Here is a 12,344-nt window from a genome sequence, read left to right as displayed (position 1 = left end):
CTGTGAAAACAAGAGAGAGACTGGGGGGGTTGCCACACATTTTTATATAACTAGATCTCATGTGAACTCAGTGCAAGAGCTCACATCACACAGGGGATGGCCCAAACCGTAGGGAGCATGAAGGATCTGCCTCCATGATCCAAACACCTCCCATCAGGCCCACCTCCAACACTGGGATGACATTTCAACATGAGATTTGGGTGGGGACAAATATCCAAAATATATCATGGTGTTCACCATTTTGCCCAGGCTGGTCTTGAGCTCCTGGACTCAAGCGTTCCTCCTGGCCTCAGCCTCCCAAACTACTGGGATTACAGGTGTGAGCCACTGAGCCTGGCCTATTTATGTATTTTTTAAGAAGATGATGTATATGTGCCACATTTTCTTTATCCAGTCTATCATTGATAGGCATTTGGGCTGGTTTCAACTGTTTCCTATTGCAAATACTTTAGTCCTGCAATAAACATACCTGTCCATGTGTCTTTATAGTAAAATAATTTATAATCCTTTGGGTATATACCCAATAATGGGATTGGTGGGTCAAATGGTATTTCTAGTTTTAGATCCTTGAGGTATCGCCACACTGTCTTCCACAATGGTTGAACTAATTTACACTCCCAACAATAGTGTCCTATGTAATAAACATGCACATTCTGCACATGTATCCAGAACTTAAAGTAAAAAAAAAAAAAAAAAGAGGTCAGGTGCAGTGGCTCACACCTGTAATCCCAACACTTTGGGAGGCTGAGGCAAGTGGATCATGAGGTCAGGACATCGAGACCAGCCTGGCTAACATGGTGAAACCCCATCTCGGCTAAAAATACAAAAAATTAGCCAGGCATGGTGGCATGTGCCTGTAGTCCCAGCTACTTTGGAGGCTGAGGCAGGAGAATTGCTTGAACCCAGGAGGCGGAGGTTGCAGTGAGCTGAGCTCATGCCACTGTACTCCAGTCTAGGTGACAGAGTGAGATTCCGTCTCAAAAAATAAATAAATAAGATGAAAGCTTTCTCTGCAGCTCTCCTCTTTTTTTTTTCCCAAGGCCTCACCAGAGTCACCGTTAATGGTCCATTCACAACAACACAGGATTTTCTAGCATGCACCTCCAAACTCTTCCAGTCTCTACCCATTACCAAATTCCAAAGCCACTTTCACATTTTTATGTATTTGTTTCTATAGACCCCACTCTTGGTACCAGAATCTGTATTAGTCAGGGTTCTCCAGAGAAAAAGAACCATTAGGATGGAGTTGGGGGTTAGGGGGAGGGAGAGAGAGGGAGAGAGAGAGAGAGAGAGAGAGAGAGAGAGAGAGAGAGAGAGACAGACTGACTTATTAAGAGGAATTGGCTTGTGCAATTAGGGAGAATTCCCATCATTTACTGTCTGCAAGCTTGAGACCCCCCAAAGCTGGTGGTGTCTGAAGATGAGAGCTCGGAGAATTGATGGTCTAAGTCTCAGTGTGAAAGCAGAAGACCAGTGTCCCAGCTCAAGCAGTCAGGAAGAGAGAGTGAATTCCCCATCCTCCACCTTTTGTTCTATTCAGGCCCTCAACACGTTGGATGACACCCTCTCACATTAGGGAGAAAAATCTTCTTTACTGACCCATTTAAATGCCAATTTCACCCAGAAACAACCTTATAGACCCACTTAGAAATAATCTTTAGCCAAACATCTGGGCATTCTGTGATCCCGTCAAGTTTCACATAAAATTAACTATCACAAGATACTCAAATTGAAAGAATTCAAAAAAGCAGTGTGGTTAGCTAAAGAGACTCTCTTAATAAGACTCAAAAGCAGAAATCAGACTTAGAACAAAAGTTAAAGTCCATATCCAATGTAAATTCCCCTCTCCTGCCTCCCTCTCTATCCCGCTTTATGCCAACACTATTCCTGAGCCTACAGAAGAGTTTTGGGATCTCTGACCTCGAATTCTCCACCCCAGAATTGGGCTCTGTCTCCTCAATAGATTTCTTTAATCCCTGAACTTCCTCCAACTTCCCCAGAAAATCCCTTCATCACCCAAATGCCCATTTCAACTGTTCTCTTTTTTCAAGAATTGTGACAAGATCCCCAGGCATGAGGCGTACAAGTTCCTTATGTCAATGCTGAAGGCCAGGGGAAAGCTTTGGCAGAGGCCCCAGGAATGTGCAGCAGGGCTTGTTTTCCTGCCCCTTGTAATTCCACCTGCTTCCCAGGACTCTCATCAGGCCCCACCTACCCCAGCCCAGGCCTCCTGTGCAACGCCTGCTGGGAATGTATCCTGGACCCTCACTACCAAAGAACTCCTCTTCTCTGCACAGCCATGGATCTTTTCAACTATAAAACCTTTTTATCCCCACTTTTGGAAGATCCTTCCAAATTTAGAGAGGAGCCAGAAAACTTCGTGGCCACCCATGACCCTACTCATAGAGACCCTGGCTGACTTCTGTGGGGTATTCTTCACCCATGATTATAATTATCTGACAAGGCAGCTTCCTGGGAAACCCTCCTGGCTGAGATAACGAATGGCCAGCACAACTCCCAGGCCCCTTACAAATGGCCAAAGCTGGGTCAGTGGAGGCCGTTATCTGGGGCTGATAGCTATTTCAACTGTGTACTCAGAGGGGAATGAAAACATCCGAAAGGCTTTGGGGAATTATTTATTTAAAAAACATTCCAAAGGCACACTGTGTGCCCAGAGCATATGGAAAAATGAAAGAAAATAAAAACTTAAACATTAATTGCCCTAGGCCTCTAATGGTAGGCAGAGTTGCCCCTGAGATCCTTCTTAGAGCTTTGGAAAACTCATGTGCTTTCCTGTCCCCATGAATATAAACCTCTTGCCATCCAGAAATATCTTCTCTAGGATCTGAGACTCCTGTGTCCAAAAAGATAACTGGCTCCCAATCCAAAGTGCACCTTGCTTTTAACTCCTGAGTTGACCAAACAAACTTCTTGAAGCTGAAACGAAGACGGGAACCCTGGACACGGGCTGGATATTTTCTCTACTCCGATGGGTTTTAGAAACACCCAGACTGCCACTCGGCATCTCCACAAGGTCCCTTCCTCACTCAAAATTGAGTTGGCAGCCTTCAAAAATTACTTATCAAGGCAAATAGAAAGTCTCTCCTCCACAAATACTGGTAAAATGCTTTAGTCCTCATATTAAGACATTTCAACCTAAAGAGATAAACTAAGGCAAAATTACTATAGGCAAAAAGTTTATTTGGATTACTGTTGAGGACTGCAGCCCAGGAAACACTTCCAAGTGACTTTGGGAAATGCTGCAAAGAACAAAAGGCAGGCCTGAGTTTTCAAAGAAAAAAATGGATGAATCAGGAGAGGAAGGGATTACAAAAGCTTGTTATGAATTCTCATTGGATGACAGAAATAACATTGATAATTAATTCTCTATCCATTGTTGAACCACAGGGTATGAGTTACGGTGTCCAGTGTGTGGCATAATAGGTTAACTCATAGCTACTGGGGGCATTGGTCAGCCTAAAGCCCACAGAGCAAGCAGCTTTGGGAGATGAGTACTATTCCCTAGGTGGAAGTGGAATGCAACTTCCATCTCATTCCAGTGCCTTTTTGGGTCTGCTGATTTAATGGGGGCTCACATTTCTCAGATAAACGGTGTCCTTGGCTGGGCACAGTGGCTCATACCTGTAATCCCAGAGCTTTGAGAGGCTGAGATGTGTAGATCACTTGAGGTCAGGAGTTGAAAACTAGCCTGGCCAGCATGGTGAAACCCCGTCTCTACTAAAAATACAAAACTTTAGTGGGGCATGGTAGCGGGTGCCTGTAATCCCAGCTATTGGGGAGGCTGAGGCAGGGGAATCGCTTGAACCTGGGGGGTGGAGATTTCAGTGAGCTGAGATCACGCCACTGCACTCCAGCCTGGGTGACAGAGACTTTGTCTCGAAAAAAAAAGTGTTATTTCTTAGCAAATGACATTCACTTGTTCCATCTGCTAGAAAAATAATTTGAATTTTAAAATAAGGCAAAAATAAAAACCAACTCTTATGTAAATTAATAAATTTCTGGTTTTATTCATTTGTTTGAGATGGAGTCAGACTCTGTCACCCGGGCTGGAGTGCAGTGGCATGATTTCAGCTCACTGCAACCTCCACCTCCGAGGTTCAAGCAATTCTCTTACCTCAGCCCCGGAGTAGCAGCAACAGCAGGCAGGCACCACCACATCCAGCTAATTTTTGTATTTTCAGTACGGACAGGGTTTCAACATATTGGCAAGGCTGGTCTTGAACTCCTGACCTCAGGTAATCCACCTGCCTCGGCCGCCCAAAGTTCTAGAATTACAGGTGTGAGCCACCATACTTTGCTTTTTTTGGAGGGGGGCATAGTCTTGCTCTGTCACCCAGGCTGGAGTACAGTGGCATAATCTCAGCTCACTGCAGCCTCAACTTCCCCAGCTCAAGCAATTCTCATGCCTCAGCCTCCCCAGTAGCTGGGGTTACAGGTATGTGCCATCATGCCCGGCTAATTTTTACATATTTACTATTAACAGGGTTTCACCATGTTGGTCAGGCTGGTCTCAAACTCCTGACCTCAGTGATCTCCCCACCTTTCCCTCCCAAAGTGCTGGGATTACAAGAGTGTTTCTATATTCATTTTTATTGTTACCATTATTATTTTTATTCTTTTGCTGCACTGAAAATTGCACCACTGAAGAAGTCTATGTATCTAGAAAATATAAAAAAGTATACTCATTCATAAAGATGCTGATCCACTATAGAACACTGGTATATGGCAGTTGACAATTATTTTATCCCAAAATACATTTATTTGGCAAATTTTGAAATGACCCTGCAAAGTCATTTCTTTCTTTTTCTTTTTTTTTTTGAGACGGAGTCTTGCTCTATTGCGCAGGCTGGAGAACGGTGGTGTGCTCTCTCAGCTCACTGTGACCTCTGTCTCCAGGGTTCAAGCCATTCTCCTGTGTCAGCCTTTCAAGTAGCTGGGATTACAACAGCCCATCATCACACCTTGCTAATTTTTGTGTTTTTAGTAGAGACGAGGTTTCATTCACCTTGTTGGCCGGGCTGGTCTCACACTCGTGACCTCAAGTGATTTGCTACTTAAGCCTCCCAAAATGCTGGGATTACAGGTGTGACCCACAGTGCCCAGCTGCAAAGCCGTTTTTCATGGGGGAAATTGGCATTCTGTGGAGAATCTCCTTCTAGGCTTTTTCCTGATCTAGTAGAGATTTAACCAAGATTCTGACACCTTTTAAGATCTGAAAAGCGAAATTTACTATCTAGTCTTTCTGAAGCCTGCTACGAAGAGGCATCATCTACAGAATAGGAACCTTGGCTTCCACAACCCTGTTCCCTTATCTTAATTTAAGCATTTCTTTTGGGTGACTTCAACTGTTTAGACAAAGTTCGGTAATCTTTAATCTATCTATGACCTGTAATCTCCTGCCTCCCACCCTGTTTTGCTTCAAGATGTCCTGCCTTTCCAGGCTGAACCAATGTTTATCTTATATAGATTGATTTAGATCTTTGCCTGTAACTTCTGTCTCCCTAAAATGTATAAAACCAAGCTATAACTGAATCACTCAGCAACATGTTCTCAGCACCTCTTGAGGCTCTACCCCAGGCTGTGGTCACACAAATTTGGCTCAGAATAAACACCTTTAAATGTTTGGCTTTTTTTTGTCCAAAGGGTTAGAAATTTTAATCAACACATGTAAATAAAACTAGTCGGAATAATAAGGGTGTAAAAAATGTATGCAAAGTATGCAAGGAAAATAAGATGTGTTTTTAGAAAAGTATACGAATTATGAAGGTTATATTTTTACTAAAAAAAAATTGAGTAATTTTGTCCTAAAATAGTGCTTCGATGGATATAGAAATTTATAAAGGGTCTTTCTGTTAGTGGTGGAAGGTATCTGAGTTACCAGCTCTGAATCTGTATAGGTCTGCAGCAATCTCAATTCTTGCCTCCTCAGATGAAAGAATTTGACTGAGGAGTATAAGGCAGAAAAAGAGACTGAGACAAGTTTTAGAGCAGGAGTTGAAGTTTATTAAAAAGTTTTAGAGCATGAAAAAAGGGAAAATACATTTGGCAGAGATCCAAGCAGGCACATGAAGGTCAAGTGTAGCATTTAACAGCAATCCTAGGACTTTATAGGCTGGACCACTTCTGGCGTCTTTTGCCCCTTTCCTATAATTCTTCCCTTAGTGTGGGCTGCCATGTGAACAGTACCCTTGTTATGCCTGGGAAGGGAGCATGTGCAGTGTGTTGAGGAAGTTGTATGCATGTCCATCTGAGGCTTTCTTCCCTTTTCCGGTGGAGCGTCCCCAAGGGTCATACTCCACCATTTTGCCATTTTTTTTTTTTGAGATGGAGTTTGACTCTTGTTGCCCAGGCTGTAGTGCAATGGTGCAATCTCAGCTCACTGCAACCTCTGCCTCATGTGTTCTAGTGATTTTCCTGTCTCAGCCTGTGTAGCTGAGATTACAGGCACCCGGCTAATATTTATTTATTTATTTGTTTTTATTTTAAGTAGAAACAGGGCTTCACCATGTTAGCCAGGCTGGTCTCCAACTCCTGACTTCAGGTGATCTGCCCACCTCAGCCTTCCAAAGTGCTGGGATTACAGGCATGAGCCTGGCACATTTTGACTCTTAATGTGATACCCAGGTGCATTCACCCATTACCTGAGATTTTACTGGAAACCCTTTTTCCTTCTCCATGGAGCCTGCTGCCAAATTATCATTTGTAGAGGGGCAATGTGATAAGGGTCACCTGACATTGGTGGGAATTCGGGAGAGCCTGTTCCTGCCCTGCTTATGCCTGTCTAACTACCTGTATCATTTTCTCAAAGAAAAGGGTTGGGGAAAAGATCTTTACAAAGTGGGAGAGGGAAGAGAAATTTAGGTGGTCAAGCTGACTAAGATTGAAGAGACTAATAGTAAGATTTTAACAATGAAATATTATTGAGCCTTTAAAAAAGAAGGAAATCCTGTCATGTGTGACAACATGGATAAGCCTGGAGGACTCTATGTTGAGTGAAAGAAGCCAGATACAGAAAGAAAAATAACACATGTTCTCACTTACGTGGCATCTAAAAAATTGAAGTCATAGAATTAGAAAGCAGGCTGGGTGCAGTTGCTCATGCCTGTAATATTTGGGAGGCCAAGGCAGGGGGATCACTTGAGTCCAGGAGACCAGCCTGGAAAGCACAGTGAGAGCTAACCCTACCAAAAATTAAAAGAAAAATTAGCCAGACATTGTGGTGCACTCCCAGAGTCCCAGCTACTTAGGAAGCTGAGAGGGGAGGACTGCTTGAGCCCAGGAGTTTGAGACCAGCCTGGGCAACATAGGGAAACCTCATGTCTACAAAAAATACAATAAATTATCCAGGTGTTGTGGTGCATGCCTATAGTCCCAGCCACCTGGGAGGCTGAGGTGAGAGGATCACCTGAGCCTATGAGGTTGAGGCTGCAGTGAGCCATGATTGTGCTACTATACTTCAGCTTAAGCAACAGGACGAGACCCCCTCTAAAAAAACAAAGTAGAGAGTAGAATAATAGTTACCATGGGGGTTCTGGGAGGATGTTGGTCAAAGGATACAAAATTTCAGCTAGATAAAAATAATAGGATAGATGGAGGATCCAAGATGGCCGAATCAGAACAGCTCTGGAGTGCAGTTCCCAGTAAGAATGAAAAGAGTGAGTGATCACCGCATTTCCAAGTGAATTTTTACTGCCCAGAGACCAGGAGATTTTTGGGTGAAAAAGTGCCATGAGTCTCCAGCACGGCTGTTTTAGCCCATGTAGCAGGTCTCCATACAAAAACTCACACAAATCTGGGCAGCCATTTCAAGTGGTACCTGGAATGCCTGGGAGGCAGTCGCCCATTCAACTGAAAAAAGAAGGGGGCTGAAACAGGGAGCCAGGTGATCTGGCTCGGTGGGTCCCACCCCCATAAAGACCAGTAATCTGAAATGCTCTGGATTGATAGTTTCACATCAAGCACAGCTGGACCTGGGACGATCCAGCTCTGAGGGGGGAAGGGCATCTATTGACCATTACCAAGGCAGTTCTAACTATATATCTATAAACAAAACCACAAGGAAGTTCACACAGCAGCTGGGCAGAGCCCACAGCTCTCAGCAATGCCTCTGCTGGCAGACTGTGACTAGGCTAACTCCTTCCTGGGCAGGACATCTCTGAAAAAAGGCAACAGCATGTCAGGAACTTATAAAAGAAGCCCCACCTTCCCAGGACAAAGCACCTGGGGAAAAAAAGGCGGTTATGAGTTCCGCTGCAGCAGACTTAAACGTACCTGCCCAACAGCTCTGAATGGAACAACAGAGCTCACAGCTCAGCACTTAAGCTCCTATAAGGGACAGACTACCTTCTCAAGCAGCTCCCTGACCCCCGTATATCCAAAGAGGCACCTCACAAAGGAGAGTTCAGGCTGACATCTGGCCAGTATCCTGGGATAAAGGTAACAGAAGAAGAAACTGGCAGCAACCCTAACTGTTCTGCAGCCACCACAGGTGATCTACAGGCAAGCAAGGTCTGAAGTGGACCTCCAGCAGTCCTACAGCAGAGGGACCTGTTAGAAGGTAAACCAAAAAACAGAAAGAAATAGCTTCATCATCGACAAAAAGGATGTCCACCCAGAGACTCCATCTGAAAGTCACCAACAACAAAGACCACAGGTAGATAAATACACAAAGATGGGAAGAAACCAGCCCAAAAAGGATGAAAACACCCAAAACCAGAATGTCTCTCCTCCTCCCAAGGGATCACAGCTCTTCACCAGCAAGAGAACAAGGCTGGATGGAGAATGAGTCTGATGAATTGACAAAAACAGACTTCAGAAAGTGGGTAATAACAAACTTCTCTGAGCTGAAAGAACATGTTTTAACCCAATGCAAAGAAACTTAGAGCCTTGAAAAAAGGTTGGACGAAATGCAAATGAGAATAAACAGCTGAGAAGAATGTAAATGAATTGACGAAGCTGAAAAACACAACACGAGAATTTCATGAAGCATACACAAGTTCCAATAGCTGAACTGACCAAGCAGAAGAAAGGCTATCAGAGATTGAAGATCAACTCAATGAAATAAAATGATGAAGGCAGGATTGGAGAAAAAAGAGTAAAAAGAAATGAACAAAGCCTCCAAGAAATATGGGATTATGTGAAAAGATCTAATCTGTGTTAAGATAGGTGTACCTGAATGTGATAGAGAGAATGAATCCAAGCTGGAAAACACTCTTAAGGATATTATCCAGGAAAACTTCGCCAACCAAGCAAGGCAGGCCAATATTCAAGTCCAGGAAATACAGAGACCACCACAAAGATATTCCTCAAGAAGAGCAACCTCAAGGCACATAACCATCAAATTCACCAGGGTGGAAATGAAAAAAAAATGCTAAGGCTGCCAGAGAGAAAGGTCAGGTTACCCACAAAAAGAAGCCCACCAGACTCACAGTGGATCTCTCAGCAGAAACCTACAAGCCAGAAAGAGGGGGGGCCAATATTCAACATCCTTAAAGAAAAGAATTTTCAGTCTAAAATTTCATATCCAACCAAACTAAGCTTCATAAGCTAAAGGGAAATAAACTCCTTTATGAAAAAGTAATTGCTCAGAGATTTCATCACCACCAGGCCTGCCTTACAAGAGCTCCTGAAAGAAGCACTAAACATAGAAAGGAACAACCAGTACTAGCAACTCCAAAAATGTATCAAATGGTAAAGAGCATCAACACAACGAGGAAACTGCATCAATTAATGGGCGAAACAACCAACTAGCATCAAAATGGCAGGATCAACCTCACAGATAACAATATTAACCTTAAATGTAAATGGGCTAAATGCTTCAATCAAAAGACACAGACTGGCAAATTGGATAAAAAGTCAAAACTCATCTTTGTGCTGTATCCAGGAAACCCATCTCATGTGCAAGGATACACACAGGCTCAAAATAAAGGGATGGAAGAAGATCTACCGAGTAAATGAAGAGCAAAAAAAGCAGGAGTTGCAATTATAGTCTCTGATGAAATAGACTTTAAACCAACAAAGATCAAAAGAGACAAAGAAGGGCATTACATAATGGTAAAAGGATCAATGCAATAAGTAGACCTAACAATCCTAAATATATACACGTCCAATGCAGAAGCACCCAGATACATAAAGCAAGTTCTTAATGACCTACAAAGAGACTTAGACTCCCACACAATAATAGTGGGAGATTTTAACACTTAGCTGTCAATATTAAAAAGATCAATGAGACAAAAAAATTAACAAGGATAGCAGAACTTGAACTCATATCTGGACCAAGCAAACCTAATAGACATTTAAAGAACTCTCCACCCCAAATCCATAGAATATGCATTCTTCTCAGCACTACATCACACCTACTCTAAAACTGACCACATAATTCGAAGTAAATCACTCCTCAGCAAAATGCAAAAGAATAGAAATCATAACAGTCTCTCAGACCACAGTGCAATCAAGTTAGAACTCAGAATTCAGAAACTAACTCAGAACCACACAACTTCATGGAAACCGAACAACTGGCTCTTGAATGCTGACTGGATATACAATGAAATGAAGGCAGAAATAAAGATGTTCTTCAAAACCAACAAGAACAAAGACACAACGTATCAGAGTCTCTGGGACACATTTAAAGCAGTGTCTGGAGGAAAATTTATAGCTATAAATGCCCACATGAGAAGAGAGGAAAGATCTAAAATGGACACCCTATCATCAAATTTGAAAGAGCTAGAGAAGCAAGATCAAAAAAAAAAACAAAACAAAAAAACTCAAAAGCTAGCAGAAGATAAGAAATAACTAAGACCAGAGCAGAACTGAAGGAGATAGAGACACAAAAAACCCTTCAAAAAAAAAAAAAATCCAGGAGCTGGTTTTCTGAAAAGATCAACAAAATAGAGACCACTAGCCAGATTAATAAAAAAGAAAAAAAACAGAAGAATCAAATAGATGCAATTAAAAACGATAAAGGGGATATCACCACAGATTCCACAGAAATACAACCAACCATCAGAGATTACTACAAACAACTCTATGCATGTAAACCAGTAAACCTAAAAGAAATGGATAAATTCCTGGACACTGGCACCCTCCCAAGCCTAAACCAGGAAGAAGTTGAAACCCTGAAGAGACCAATAACAAGGGCTGAAGTTGAAGCAGCAATTACTAGCTTACCAACCAAAAAAGCCCAGGTCCGATGGGTTCACAGCTGAATTCTACCAGACATACAAAGAGGAGTTGGTACCACTCCTTTTGAAACTATTCCAAACAATCCAAAAAGATGGAATCCTTCCCAAATAATTTTATGATACCAACATCATCCTGATACCAAAACCCGGCAGAGACTCAACAAGAAAAGAAAACTTCAGGCCAATATCCATGATGAACATAGATGCAAAAATCTTCAATAAAATACTGACACACAGATTGCAACACCAAATCATAAAGCTTATCCATCATGATCAAGTAAGGCTTCATCCCAGGGATGCAAGGCTGGTTTAACATATGGAAGTCTATAAACATAATCCACCACATAAACAGAACCAAAGACAAAAACCACATGATCATCTCAATAGATGCAGAGAAGCCCTTCAACAAAATTCAACAGCCTTTATGCTAAAAACACTCAATAAACTAGGTATTGACGTAACATATCTCAAAAAAATAAAAGCTACTTATGACAAACCCACAGCCAATATCATACTGAATGGGCAAAAGCTGGAAGCATTCCCTTTGAAATCTGGCACTAGACAAGGATGCCCTCTCTCACCACTCCTATTCAACATAGTATTGGAAGTTCTAGCCACAGCAATCAGGCAAGAAAAAGAAATAAAGGGTGTTCAATTAGGAAAAGAGAAAGTCAAATTGTCTCTATTTGCAGATGACATGATTGTATATTTAGAAGACCCCATCGTCTCAGACCAAAATCTCCTGAAACTGGTAAGCAACGTCAGCAAAGTCTCAGGATACAAAATCAATGTGCAAAAATCATAAGCATTTATACACACCAGTAACAGACTTAAAGAGAGCCAAATCAAGAATGAGCTGCCATTCACAATTGCAACAAAGAGAATAAAATACCTTGGAATACAACTAACAAAGGATGTAAAGGACCTCTTTTCAAGGAAAACCACAAACCATTGCACAACCAAATAAGTGAGGATACAAACAGATGGAAAACCTTCCATGCTCATGGTTAGAAAGAATCAATATTGTGAAAATAGCCATACTGCCCAAAGTAATTTACAGATTCAATGCTACCCCCATCAAGCTACCAATGACCCTCTTCACAGAACTGGAAAAAACCACTGTCAACTTTACCTGGAACCAAA

The 12,344-nt window shown here is 42.2% G+C and overlaps 2 protein-coding genes across 3 annotated transcripts in view; one reads left to right on the top strand and one right to left on the bottom strand.

Annotated features, from left to right (window-relative positions):
- The window catches only part of LOC118146829 (protein FAM210A-like), a 51,005-nt gene that overhangs the window by 12,700 nt on the left and 25,961 nt on the right, over positions 1 to 12,344 (top strand). The window lies entirely within an intron of this gene.
- Positions 1 to 12,344, bottom strand: part of LOC118146832 (uncharacterized) — a 63,679-nt gene that overhangs the window by 33,621 nt on the left and 17,714 nt on the right. The window lies entirely within an intron of this gene.

The sequence above is a fragment of the Callithrix jacchus genome, chromosome 13, assembly GCF_049354715.1.
Source record: "Callithrix jacchus isolate 240 chromosome 13, calJac240_pri, whole genome shotgun sequence".
NCBI classification, from domain to species: Eukaryota; Metazoa; Chordata; class Mammalia; order Primates; family Cebidae; genus Callithrix; species Callithrix jacchus.
Note: the sequence above shows the minus strand (reverse complement) of the source record. Positions and strands in the feature narration are given on the sequence as shown.